We start from the raw sequence: 14,735 nt of genomic DNA on the forward strand, positions 1-14,735 counted from the left end.
TTAGAGGTAAGACTATCAAATATATTTTTAATCTTCTAGGTCAGCTGCCAGTCTGACGGTGGACGGCCTGCATCCCATGCCCACGAGTTCTTGGGTCTGATGGGTGAAGTGAGAGTACGCTGTCAGACGTCACACCACCTACTCTCCTGGCCCCGCGAGTGCAGCCATGGAGCCTAGAGCCACCCCTGCCCACAGCTGTCTTTATTGTCACTGCAACAAAGTACCATCTGGAACACCTCCAGGGCTGCCAGCCATCAGCACCAAGGGTTAGAGGCTCTGGGCAGTGCACACCCTCGGACAGTTCAGTTTGGACGCTCGGGTGCGGTGACACTTCCTGAAGCACGTAACACCTTTGCCTGTGGATGGTGGGGAAGCGTGGGACCAGTCCGAATGAGGCCACCGCCAGGCTTTCTCTGACAAGAGCTGCCACTGTTACGTCTTCCTCATAATGCAGAACATGAAGTCGGCTCTCAGACGCGACTGTCAAGGCAGTGTGAAATCAAACGGGGCTGCGCACTTTCCCTGTGTTCCCTATGTTTAACCTGCTTTAAGTCTCATGTTCCCAGAGGCATGAGGAATGAGGTGTCCTGAGGAGCCTTCCCGGTGAGACACGTAGAAGTGTCACGTACATGCCACAGTCAGCTCTCCATACGATGAAGAGAAGTCCTCGGAGATCCACAATGAGGTGGAGAATGGACTGGTTAGCTTGTGACCCAAAGGCACTCAAGCCCTTGCGAGAGGGCGGGGTGTGTAGTTTCCAGCCCCTCAGACCCAGGGTAAGCATGTCTCTTTTCACAGGGATGCAGAACGGGAAGGCTTTGGACCACCTGGTTTAATGGGAGCCTAGACTGTGTGGCAAAGTGACCTAGGACCTCTCTCGAGTTAAACACCCTCCATGCAGCCTCCACAAAATTCTGAAAGATGGACGTGATGGACTGCATCAGACAGCAAACTCGCCCCCTAAACAACTCAGCAAACACATCAAGAGCAGGATCAGCTTCAGAAGAACCTGGATGACAGAAGCATTAGACAGAAACAATCAAATCCTGGGTTTACAATGACTGAAGATACTGCAGCAGGGACCAAAGGCAGAAGAACAGTATGGCAGGCAGATTCAAGAAAGAATAAAGACATCAACCACAAATGAAGAAGATTCCCCTTGGAGTTATCCACGTGATGGGTGGTCACACATCGATTAGACGCTGCAGAAGAGAAACAAGGCAAACTGGACAGCAGACCTGAGGGAGTGCCCTGGAACTCAGGTGGAGGGGCGACAAGAGACCGGTGAAGACACATGGAAGAGATGTGAGGGCCACGGGAGCACCACGATAGATGCTTCCCCAAGAGCAGAGAGCACAGACTGTCACACGTCAGTTGTGAATGACTGTCCTTCCTGGGGACCCACGCACAACAGGGATTCTCCGAAGGAGGAGTACAGTAAAGCTGGGGCCAAAGGAAAAAGAAAGTAGGTCTGCACCCAGACTGGGTGCAGGAAGATCCTGGAACGACACAGGTGTAGGGTTCAGGAAGAACGTGGGGAGACCCACAAAGGCAGCCACAGGGCCGGTCACCAACAATCTTCTCAACAGCTATGGCATCAAAGACAACAGAACTTTTGAAGGAACGAAGGAACATCAACGAGACTTTTGCCTGTTGACTGATCCATGATGTAAGCATGAGGATTGGTAACATTCGGGCCCATTTGTCACGGACACTCTCACCTCCTAGTCAATGAAACAAGCCGAGTAAACCAGCGAAGGTCACTTCTCCTGTTTTCAGGAAACCACAGCAGTCATGTCAGGATCAAGCCCAGGCTCACACGTGGAGCCTCTGTCCGGCTGGGATGTGGTCCAGGTTTATGCACACGCTTCCAGACCCGGGGCCAGACTCAGGGCTCCGAGGAGCTGTGCTGGTGCCTGCTCTCTCAGCCGCCCACCCCAAAGAGCTGCTCCTTCTTGGCTAACACATGGAAGCCGGCAGTCCTACAGGCCTTGAGGGACATTTCTGAGGCCATTTTTGCAAGGAGCCATAAGTAGTTTTCAAACGCAGGAAACGTTCCTCAATGTCATGAACATTGACAGAAATGCAAATTACAACTGCCTTATAATAACAGCATTTTCCACATCCCAGCAGCAAAAACGAAGGGTGGTCAGTATCCAAAGTGGGCAGGGTCTGGGGACACAGGCACCCTTTTCTACATAGTTGGTGGGAGTGTCAGTGAGTCACGCATTTTGGCAGGAAGTTTGCTGTTGCGTCTCAAAATAAACGAGAGGCCTCTTCCATGACCTACGGTCTTCTAGAAATGTAGCCTGCAGTGATTTTCAGCGTGCTGTTTGTTTGAAGTGCAAAATTTGAAAATTGTCTAAATCACCCTTAGCAGTACAAAATAAATAAGTTATTGTACGTGGGATAACAGGAGATCATGGGTCCACGAAGATGAGCAGAGTCGGGCCGCCAGTGCCGCATGGAGCCGCCTCTCAGACGCTGTGACATGTGCAGGACGGTGTTTGGTGCTGAGTGGCTGTTACTTTTTGTCACAAAAGGTCTATAGCAGTGCTGGCTTTGGGGAAGGAGCCTGTCCCTCACCATGAGGACAGCTGCCAGGGTGCCGTGGGCACTCGCTCTGGTCTCACAGAGCAGGGCCAGGGAAAGGGCACCCCAGAACCACGTCCTTTTAGAAAGACTATAACATACTGGGTTTTTTTTAGAATTTTTTATTTATTTCTTATTTTTTTATAAACATATAATGTATTTTTTAAAAATATTTTATTTTATTTATTTGTCAGAGAGAAGGAGAGAAAGAGAGAGAGAGCACACAGGCAGGCAGAGAAGCAGGCAGAGGTGGAGAGAGAAGCAGGCTCCCTGCTGAGCAAGGAGGCCATGCGGGACTCGATCCCAGGATCCCAGGACCATGACCCAAGCCGAAGGCAGCGGCTCAACCCACTGAGCCACCCAGGCGTCCCTATCCCCAGGGGTACGGGTCTGTGAATCGTCAGGTTTACACACGTCACAGCACTCACCATAGCACATACCCTCCCCGATGTCCATAACTCCCCTCCTCCCCCTCTCCCAACCTCACCTTCCCCCAGCAACCCCCAGTTTGTTTTGTGAGATTAAGAGTCACTTATAGTTTGTCTCCCTCCCAATCCCATCTTGGTTCATTTATTCTTTTCCTATCCTCCTAACCCCCATGTTCATCTCCACGTCCTCATATCTGGGAGATCATATGATAGTAGTCTTTCTCCGATTGACTTTTATTTCACTAAGCATGATACACACTAGTTCCATCCACGTTGTCCCAAATGGCAAGATTTCATTTCTTTTGTTGGCTGCATAGTATTCCATTGTGTATATATACCACATCTTCTTTATCCATTCATCTGTTGATGGACATCTAGGTTCTTTCCATAGTTTGGCTATTGTAGACATTGCTGCTATAAACATTCGGGTGCACGTGCCCATTTGGATCACTACGTTTGTATCTTTCGGGTAAATACCCAGTAGTGCAATTGCTGGGTCATGGGGTATCTCTATTTTCAACATTTTGAGGAACCTCCATGCTGTTTTCCCAGAGTGGTTGCACCAGCTTGCATTCCCACCAACAGTGGAGGAGGGTTCCCCTTTCTCCACATCCTTGCCAGCATCTCTCATTTCCTGACATTAATTTTAGCCATTCTGACTGGTGTGAGGTAATATCTCATTGTAGTTTTGATTTGTATTTCCCTGATGCCGAGTGATGTGGAGCACTTTTTCATGTGTCTGTTGGCCATCTGGATGTCTTCTTTGCAGAAATGTCTGTTCATGTCCTCTGCCCATTTCTAGATTGGGTTGTTTGTTCTTTGGGTGTTGAGTTTGCTAAGTTCCTTATAGATTTTGGATACTAGCCCTTTATCTGATATGTCGTTTGCAAATATCTTCTCCCATTCTGTCAGTTGTCTTTTGGTTTTGTTAACTGTTTCCTTTGCTGTGCAAAAGCTTTTGATCTTGATGAAATCCCAATAGTTCATTTTTGCCCTTGCTTCCCTTGCCTTAGCCGTTGTTCCTAGGAAGATGTTGCTAGGGCTGAGGTCGAAGAGGTTGCTGCCTGCATTCTCCTCAAGGATTTTGATGGATTCCTTTCTCACATTGAGGTCCTTCATCCATTTGGAGTCTATTTTCGTGTGTGGTGTAAGGAAGTGGTCCAATTTCATTTTTCTGCATGTGGCTGTCCAATTTTCCCAGCAACATTTATTGAAGAGGCTGTCTTTTTTCCATTGGACATTCTTTCCTGCTTTGTCGAAGATTAGTTGACCATAGAGTTGAGGGTCGATTTCTGGGCTCTCTATTCTGTTCCATTGATCTATGTGTCTGTTTTTGTGCCAGTACCATGCTGTCTTGATGATGACAGCTTTGTAATAGAGCTTGAAGTCCGGAATTGTGATGCCACCAACTTTGGCTTTCTTTTTCAATATTCCTTTGGCTATGCGAGGTCTTTTCTGGTTCCATATAAATTTTAGGATTATTTGTTCCATTTCTTTGAAAAAAATGGATGGTATTTTGATAGGGATTGCATTAAATGTGTAGATTGCTTGAGGTAGCATGGACATTTTCACAATATTTATTCTTCCAATCCAGGAGCATGGAACATTTTTCCATTTCTTTGTGTCTTCCTCAATTTCTTTCATGAGTACTTTATAATTTTCTGTGTATAGATTCTTAGCCTCTTTGGTTAGGTTTATTCCTAGGTATCTTATAGTTTTGGGTACAATTGTAAATGGGATTGACTCCTTAATTTCTCTTTCTTCTGTCTTGTTGCTGGTGTACAGAAATGCAACTGATTTCTGTGCATTGATTTTATATCCTGACACTTTACTGAATTCCTGTACAAGTTCTAGCAGTTTTGGAGTGGAGTCTTTTGGGTTTTCCACATATAATGTCATATCATCTGTGAAGAGTGATAGTTTGACTTCTTCTTTGCCGATTTGGATGCCTTTAATTTCTTTTTGTTGTCTGATGGCTGAGGCTAGGACTTCTAGTACTACGTTGAATAGCAGTGGTGATAATGGACATCCCTGCCGTGTTCCTGACCTTAATGGAAAAGCTTCCAGTTTTTCTCCATTGAGAATGATATTTGCGGTGGGTTTTTCATAGATGGCTTTGATGATATTGAGGTATGTGCCCTCTATCCCCACACTTTGTAGAGTTTTGATCAGGAAGGGATGCTGTACTTTGTCAAATGCTTTTCAGCATCTATTGAGAGTATCATATGGTTCTTGTTCTTTCTTTTATTAATGTGTTGTATCACATTGATTGATTGCGGATGTTGAACCAACCTTGCAGCCCTGGAATAAATCCCACTTGGTCGTGGTGAATAATCCTTTTAATGTACTGTTGAATCCTATTGGCTAGTATATTGGTGAGAATTTTTGCATCTGTGTTCCTCAAGGAAATTGGTCTGTAGTTCTCTTTTTTGGTGGGATCCTTGTCTGGTTTGGGGATCAAGGTGATGCTGGCCTCATAAAATGAGTTTGGAAGTTTTGCTTCCATTTCTACTTTTTGGAACAGTTTCAGGAGAATAGGAATGAGTTCTTCTTTAAATGTTTGGTAGAATTCCCCTGGGAAGCTGTCTGGCCCTGGGCTTTTGTTTGTTTGGAGATTTTGGATGACTGTTTCAATCTCCTTACTGGTTATGGGCCTGTTCAGGTTTTCTATTTCTTCCTGGTTCAGTTATGGTAGTTTATATGTCTCTAGGAATGCATCCATTTCTTCCAGATTGTCAAATTTGTTGGCATAGAGTTCCTCATAGTATGTTCTTAGAATTGTCTGTATTTCTTTGGTGTTAGTTGTGATCTATCCTCTTTCATTCATGATTTTATTTATTTGGGTCTTTTCTCTTTTCTTTTTGATGAGTCTGGCCAGGGGTTTATCAATCTTATTGATTCTTTCAAAGAACCAGCTCCTAGTTTCATTGATTTTTTCTATTGTTTTTTTGGTTTCTATTTCATTGATTTCTGCTCTGATCTTTATGATTTCTCTTCTCCTGCTGGGTTTAGGGTTTCTTTCTTGTTCTTTCTCCAGCTCCAGAAAGGGATTATTCTAACAGAAGGCTTTAATGAAGCCGGGGAGACAACGGAAAAGGGAAACAGGCAATGTTCCACCCTGAGTGACCAGGGCATCCCCAGCTGCTGAGCTTCAAGGATGTGTATCCTCCTCTCCACCGGAGGCCTGCTGCTACGTACAGGTTTTCTCAAGGTCATCCTCAAGCATGCTGCGTGACCAGTACATTTTCTCATTAGTGATATTTTAAGCAGTCTATCGTTCTTAGGGACGGTTACATTTCCTCCTTTTTGTTAATGCAGAAACAGCAAAATCTGTTTGCAAGTTCTCGAAACTTTAGTCGTCAGAAAGATTTCCGTGAACATTTGAGGACTAAGCATAAAATGATTATAGCAATAAAATGTGTCATCATTCCACCTATAATGCCAAGACCAGTGTTTTGATCCAAGCAAAGGGCTTTAACCTCAGACAGAATATCATTAATCCTTTGTGCGGAACTCACTCTTGGAACTGATTGTAAGAATACTGAGGAATGCCCTGAATAGTATCTTGAAGCTGTTTAATATCCACTGGTAAATTACTGCTATAATGACTGGTAATATGGGTCTGGGATGTATCACATAGCACAGCATGGCCTGGGACTTGAGCATAAGTAGAAGTACTTGACTGGACATTTAGATATGAGGAATGTGGCAAGTCGCTGGGTTTCAGTGATACTTCTGTATCCATCATTTTCATATATTCTCTACTCAATTTTAGTTAATGTCTAAATCTGCACTCTCATTCTATCCGTCCTTTTATTTCCCCTTGAGATTTGTTTAGATTGAGATCCACTGTTTCTTGGGCAAATAAATCATTTGAATTTTTTGTTTAATCATCACTTAAAAGGGATTTTAACTCTCCCCGGTGCAGGTTTCCTGTCCTTGTAAGAAAAAAAAATTTTTTTAAAGATTTTATTTATTTATTTGACAGAGACAGAGATCACAAGTAGGCAGAGAGTCAGGCAGAGAGAGAGAGAGAGAGGAGGAAGCAGGCTCCCTGCTGAGCAGAGGAGCTGAAGGCAGAGGCTTTAACCCACTGAGCCATCCTGGTGCCCCCTTTGTATGAAAAATTTTAAGATACCCATCTGCCATATTAAATTGCTGATTTTATGTGAATTGCAACCCAGATTTCCTAATTGAAATGATAATTGGTTGAACAAGCATCTTTTCATTTCATTTCATTTTTCATTTGCAAGTGGTCTGCTTTTTTGGTTCATCCACTTGTTCTGCTCTATTTCTCCTGTAGCTGACATAGGATGTGGCCTCTTAGTAGTCCACTTGGGAAATAGTAAGGGCTTCTCGTGGCCCTGGGGGAACATGGCAAACTACCGGAAGCCTCCCTAGGACAGAGCTGTGACAATGCAGATCCACGATCTGGACCACAGAGTGGTGTTTCCATTCACTGGGGCGGGACCTGCGGATCTGTGTGGTCTAAAGTTGTTTAGGTCAGAAAGGGCATCTAACCGGGATCATTTCCCAAAGAAAGGAAGGAGTTGAATCAATGGAACTAAGTCAGGAGGAGGAATTGAATGTGTGTTAGTCCGCATTCTCCAGAGAAACAACTGTGTTTATACCTACATCTCCATGTAATCTTTCTCTAGAGATGGATTTATTAGAAACTGGCTCACACAGTTATGACCCAGGCAGGAGAAGACCAATGTCCCAGCTCAAAGACAGAGGGTTAGAAAGAGGGGCATCTCCCTTACTCAGCCTTTTTGTTCTGGCTCAACCAGTTGGATGAGGCCCAGCAGCATTGGGGTGGCAATCTGTTTTACTGAGTAACTGATTCAAATGTTAGTCTCATCCAGAAACACTCTCATACTTTAAAAAAAAAAAAAAAGCAACAGAAACAATCTCATAGGACCAGAGCAAAGTTTCATCCAATTCGGTACCTTGTGGTCCAGCGAAGCCAACACAAAAAATGAACCATCACAGCATATTCCACAAGAGTGAATGAAGCTTCTGGGTCACGGGGAAATGATACCAAATTAGGTCACGGAGGAAGAAAAGAGAGATCCCCATCTAGGAGGCTGTGCAAGTGCATTTGAGGACCTTTTAAGGGCTTTGAAATTTCATGGAGAGTTTTCTCCACATTTTCCTTGTTCTAATCCTTGTGGCATCATTGAGAGTACCTTCAAATCTGGCTCCTAGTTATTTAATTCCTCTGTATCTGCTTAGCCCTCTAGCTGAGTTTGTAATTTTAGTTATTTCACTTGTCAATTCTGGAAGTTTCACCTGGGTTCCTTTCAAATGTCTGGACATTTTTGGTAAGCTTTCGTCTTGATGTCAATACATTCTTTTGAAAATATACAGAGTTTGTCATTTGCAGTATGTGGTCTTTGCAAGTTTTTCTTCTCCTTCCCCCCCCTTCCCTCCCCTCCCCTCCCCTCCCTGTCCCCAGTCCCCTCCTCCTCCCCCACCTTCTTCTTTTGTTCACATTCTGCACTGTTGTATGGGTTCTGATTATTTCCTCAAAAGTTTTTCAATAGGAATATATTAATGCCTGGCTTTAAAACACATTTCTGTAGAGTAAATTTTATATGTATTCGTCTCGGTACCTCCAATGCGAGTAGATGTAGTAAACTCACATTTTGGTTTAGATTTCTCAGTCCACACAGGCAATGTGAATTTCAGGCTATGAAAATTAATAAAGGGAATTTATAAATAAAATGAATGGAAATTAATATTTAAAGGCTTAATTGTTCATGTTAAAAATAACCATGCTTTGGGAGAGCAGTGGTTTCCCAGTGCATTTAAGGGGATGACCTTAAGCATCCCATCTTGCAACCTGGAGATCTTGTCTACTGGAAAAGAGCTCCAGAAAAAAATCTCTTCAAGCTCTTTGGAAAGGCCCATATCAGGTCTTGCTAACCAACCCTGTGCTACCAAACTCCAGAGAATAAGCTCTTGGATTCACGTGGCACATTTGAGGAAATCTCCAGATTCTGTGGGACCTGCACACCATGCAGTGACCTAAACGTACAGATTTCCCAGCATTGAAGTGGATGGCATCTCAAGAGACAGCTTTGCCACGATGCCTGGATGAGACCCATGTACCTTTTCTCACCCTTGCTTCCTCTCCTTCCTGGAAAGACAGTGCTCCATCCCACACTAACCCTTACAGAAGAGGCAGCATTTTGTTGTTGTTGTTGTTGTTATGATCTTTCAGAAAGAGCCTCCTCATAATACCATGACAAATCAAACTTTTCCCTTGTTTTTGCTGGAGGGCAGAAGTTCCTGAATCCACAAGAGTCTTTCTTTCATCAGAACCACTAACAGACTCCGGATTCTTAGCCACATTCACGGTCTCCGCATTTGTGCACTTACAGGCTGTATTATTGGATAACACTGGTTTCTAAACAGTTCTTTGGGATAATACAATTCTAATGCAGCTGTGACATCTTGCTGTTTTGCAGATAGTTGTCCACCTCTTTTGTCGTGTCTATACCTGCACTGCATCTTCCCGAGGGCACTCGGTTGATTCTCTGACAGGCTGCTTGCAGGGCCCACTACTCTGTTTTCATGGCTGTTTGAAGCAGGGACTGCAGGAGGCATGCATGGCTCTGTCTGGGTTGGCCTCCACAGGGAGAACTGTTCTCTCCTAAGTCACAATAAGTGCCAATAACTGTTTTCAGTTGGCTACTTTCTGACCTAGGGTCCTGATTTAGAACCACAATACAATTTGGAATTTTCATGTGAACTTTTATTTTTCTTAAAGATTTTATTTATGTATTTAAGAGAGGGAGAGAGAGCATATGCAGCGGGAGCAGCAGGCAGAGGGAGAGGGAGAAGCAGACTCTCCTGCTGAGCAGGGGACCCGAGGTGGAACTCTGTCTGATCCCGGGACCCCACGATCATGACCTGAGCCGAAGGCACATGCTTACCTGACTGAGCCACCCAGGGGTCCTGGATTTATTTATTTGAGAGAGACTGCGTGTGTGAGCTCTTGTGTGAACAGAGGGAGGTTCAGAGGGGGAGGGAGAGGGAGAGGGTGAGAGAAGCCTGAGATAAAGAAACATCACCCACGACAGAATGGGAACTACTTAGTGACAGCAGGAGAGTGAGTGGGGGGGCACCTGCACCCCTGCATTTGGCAGAGAATCAAGTCAAAGGCAGGTGGAGGAGCAGGAAATCTTTTGGGTGGTGAAAGGGGAAGGTCCGATGACAGGTTGTTGGGGTGGGGGAGCGGGACGGGAGCTGACTGAAGAGGGCTGTTCTATGTCACAGACCATATTCGAGGAGCATATCTGTTTCCCTCATGGTCTCAAGTTCGGGGGTGTGTGCTAAGTTGGGAGCAAGAACAAGAAAAGCTATCTGGGGCCGATCGCTGCAGAGATATGGCTTGGCTTTCCAGGAGGGCCTCTGCAGAGCTTGTGGGTCCAGCCCTGCCTGGTTCCTTGGCAGATTTAAGAAGTTCCAGAAACTGGAATCCCTCTCCTAAGCTGTCTTCAGACAACTGAACACCTTCTATGGATAGAGAAACTGTATTCCATAGCAAGTATGATTAGTACTGTACATAATAATTACAATAATGATCAATAATAATGATAATCACCTACATATCATTCAATGTATAAATATTAATATGTATGAAATTATATAATCGATATATCATGCTTATAGCATGTATTTAATTATACATATTTATAATTATGATAACATAAGTGATAAACTACATTAAAACATAATAAAGTAATACATGAATGAAGTATTAAATAATAAAAATTTTATGATAAAAATGATTGACTCACTGGGAGCCAGAGATGCTCCTTTTCCTTATTGTGAGCTGCTCCTAATGCTTTAGACTGCCAGGTATCTGATCTCCAGATAACCGAGTGTTTCTGTACAGGGATTATCAGTGTTTTAAGCACTTTGAGCAAGGGACCACCACCTGCACGACCAGACTATGACCTGCTTTGTGTGGGCCCCACGAACTCTGGCAAGACCCTTCTGTTGTCAAAGGCCTTCAGTGAAAGCCCTGAGAATTTGATCTCAACTTGGAAAATTATGTGATGAAAAATAAATGCACAGAGGTATGAAGGACAATGTGGGGTTGACAAAACAGATTTTAGTATTTAAAAGCACTGTTATTCTAGAATGCCATCTTGAGGGGTGCCTGGCTGGCTCAATGGGTATAGCATGTGCCTCTTGATCTGGGGGTTATGAGTTCAAGCCCCACATTGGGCATAGAGATTACTTAAAAACATGCCATCTTGAATGTAAAAGAGCTTGAAGAGGCTGATAATATCTGGAAATACTCCCAAGGATCTCAAGGGATCTGGAAATGCTAGAAAAGGACTGCAACTCAGCTCTTCAGCACCCACTGTATCCTTTTTACTATTTGCACATCATCAAGACAAGCCATCTGCTCACTCAGTACAAGAGACCAAAAGCTACTTCGAATCTGAACCACTTGCATGTGGAAAACGCTAGATCCTCATCCTTACTTGCTGGGTGACTTGCATGTCCTGCAAGACAGCTTCTCTCAGCTGATGAATTCATTAGAAGGAAAAGACAGGTGTCAGGCTGTGAGAAGATGAAATCTGATGAACACAATCATTTCCCAAAGGCCTTGAACCTATTGTGTTCTTTTCTCATTGCTATTTTATTTTGGCATCAAGTCTATAATAGCTCCAGTATTCCTTGAGTTATCTCAGACTCTCCTTTCTAGACAAGTGAATATTCTGTAAATCAGGAGAACGATCATTGGCATTCACATCACGCACAGACAACTGAGAGAGAATGGATTCTCTGTTTACCATTGGATTCTCTGTTTATCCTCAAAGCCTGCCTCCTCCTTCTGTTCTGTCTCCTCTATATACCGTGTGAAAGTGGATGGAATTCATAGCTCAGGGAAATCAATCCCTTGTGAAGAACTCAGCCTGGGTCTGTGTGCGGAGTGTTGGGTCCCTGGTACTTTCTCCAAGATCTCTATCAGTTCCAAGATCTGGGGATTTTATTTTAGTGTGTGTGTGTGTGTGTGTGTGTGTGTGTGTGTGTGTGTGTGGTGTTTGTTTGTTTGTTTGTTTGTTTTTTGTATACTGGCCTTATATGTTGGGAAAAAAATAAGTACCAAAAACTTCAGTTAATCTCTTTAACAGAAAGGAGTAACCTGCCATAGTAAAATTAACCTAAAAAACTTAAAAACAACATGTATGTTTCTTTGATGACATCTGAAGCCTCATTCCACTCTTAAGGGCAAAGACATTGTTTTAGTTTTGGAGAGGAATTAGATGAAATTTAGGCACAGTGAAGGCATCACTAATTACTATTCTATCATTTTCAAGCATTGTTAATGGAAGATTACTGTACAAAATCAAGATACACCATAACATAAGTATATTTTCCTAAAAGTCTTAAGTGTTTGAAAAAAAGAAAAGGAATTTTCAGGTAATAGATACAAAATTTTAAAACCAGCCAAAGGAGTATAGTTTATATCAGCTAAATGCAAACTGACATGGATTTCACAAGATAACAAAGCCAGAATCATCTGTATATTCATCCATTAACTGCTCATGTGTCTTGATGAGCTCGCCAGCCTGCACCAGCCGTAAAGATACAACCTCAGCCACAGACAGAGCCTTGGAAAATTTGTCCACGGGACTCTGGGCCAGGGATATCTGTCAGGTGAAGGATGGGCTCTCCCAGGCACCTCCAGGCCCACGCTGGGCCGGTTCTTGGCTCCAGAGTGGAGCTGAAAATTTCACCAGGGGCACCCTGCCTGGACTCTTCTCAGCCAGTGTGAGTGCTGCCGGTCTCATGAGTACGATTCAGAAATATCCGTGGACAAAAACCCATCCTTCCATCCTTTCCTCAGTCCATTGGACACCCTTTGTGGATAGAGAAACTATTCAAAAAATATAACAGCGGGGCATTGGGTGGCCTGGTCTGTTAAGCATCAGCCTTCTGCTCAGGTCATGATCCCAGGGTCCTGGGATTGTGCCCCGAGTTGGGCTCCCTGCTCAGCGGGAAGTCTGCTTCTCCCTCCCACCACACATGTTCTCTCTCTCTAACACATAAATAAAATATTAAAAAGTAATAATAATAAATAGGTCAACTAATCTTCAATGAAGCAGGAAAGATTATCCAATGGAAAGAAAGATAGTCTCTCCAACAAATGGTGTTAAAAAATTGAACAGCCACATGCAGAAGAATGAAACTGGACCATTTCCTTTCAGCAGACACAAAAATGACTCAAAATGGATGAAAGCCCTAAATGGGAGACAGGAATCCATCCAAATCCTGGATCAGAACACAGGCAGCAACCTCGGTGACCTCGGCTGCAGCAACTTCTTGCTAGACACGTCTCCAACGGCAGGGAAGGAAAGGCAAACCTGAACCACTGGGACTTCATCCAGAGAAAAAAGCTTTTGCACAACAAAGGAAACCGCTGGGACAGAATGGGAGAAGATATGTGCAAATGAAAAATCAGATAAAGGGTTACTATCCAAAATTTATAAAGAACATGTCAAACTCAGGATCAGGGAAATACAAATCAAAATCACAATGAGATGACCACCTCACACTAGTAAGAAGGGCTACAATGAGCCAGTCAGGAAAGGACAGATGTCGGAGAGGATGGGGAGAAAGGGGAGTCCTCCTCCACTGTCGGCGGGAATGCAAGCTGGAGCAGCCACTCTGGAAAACCATATGGAGGTTCCTCAAAAAGTTGAAAAATAGAGTTACCCTACCACCCAGCAATTGCACTCCTGGGTATTTACCCCAAAGATACAAATGTAGTGATCCAAAGGGGCACCTGAACCCCAATGTTTATGTTTATAGCAGCAATGTCCACAATAGCCAAACTATGGAAAGAGACCAGATGTCCAATGACAGTTGAACGGATAAAGAAGATGTGGGACACACACACACACACACACACACACACACACACACACAATGGACTATTGCTCAGATATTTTAAAAAATGAAAGCTTGCCATTTGCAATGATGTGGATGGAACTAGAGGGATTTTGCTAAGCAAAATAAGTCAATCAGTGAAAGACAATTACCATATGATCTCTCTGATATGTGGAATTTAAGAAACAAAACAGAGGAGCATAGGGGAAGAGAAGGAAACAAGATGAAATCAGAGGGAGACAACCCTTAAGAGACTTAATCGGAGGAAGCAAACAGAGTTGCTGGAGGGGAGGGGGTAGGATAGGGTAACTGGGTGATGGGCACTAAGGAGGAATGTATGCAATGAACACTGGGTATTATATAAGATGGATGAATCACTGAACTTTACCTCTGAAATTAATAATACAGTATATGTTAAATAATTGAAATTAAATTTAAAAAGAAAAAATAAATAATAAAATTATCCATATTATTACAATAATGGTTAAAGCAATGACAAAACCAGAATTATTTACTATTTATAGTAGCTCAAATTTATAGTTAAATTTATATTATAATTCATATATATGTAAAAAAATTTAGCACCGGTGTCCTTATAACACTTTATGTTTCTATAAAAAGTATCATTGCTGTAAACCTCAGGACACCTATTCCTATTCTATCTGACAAACACCACAGATTAACCTGTTCATTTGGGGTTCCAGTCTGTCCACCTGGTCTACCCTCCGTGACACAAAAGTGTTCCAGCCCTCATTTTGGCGCCAGCGACCAAGTCCGTTTATTCCCACGGTATCTTGG

Source organism: Meles meles, chromosome 18 (assembly GCF_922984935.1).
Source record: "Meles meles chromosome 18, mMelMel3.1 paternal haplotype, whole genome shotgun sequence".
Classification (NCBI taxonomy): Eukaryota; Metazoa; Chordata; class Mammalia; order Carnivora; family Mustelidae; genus Meles; species Meles meles.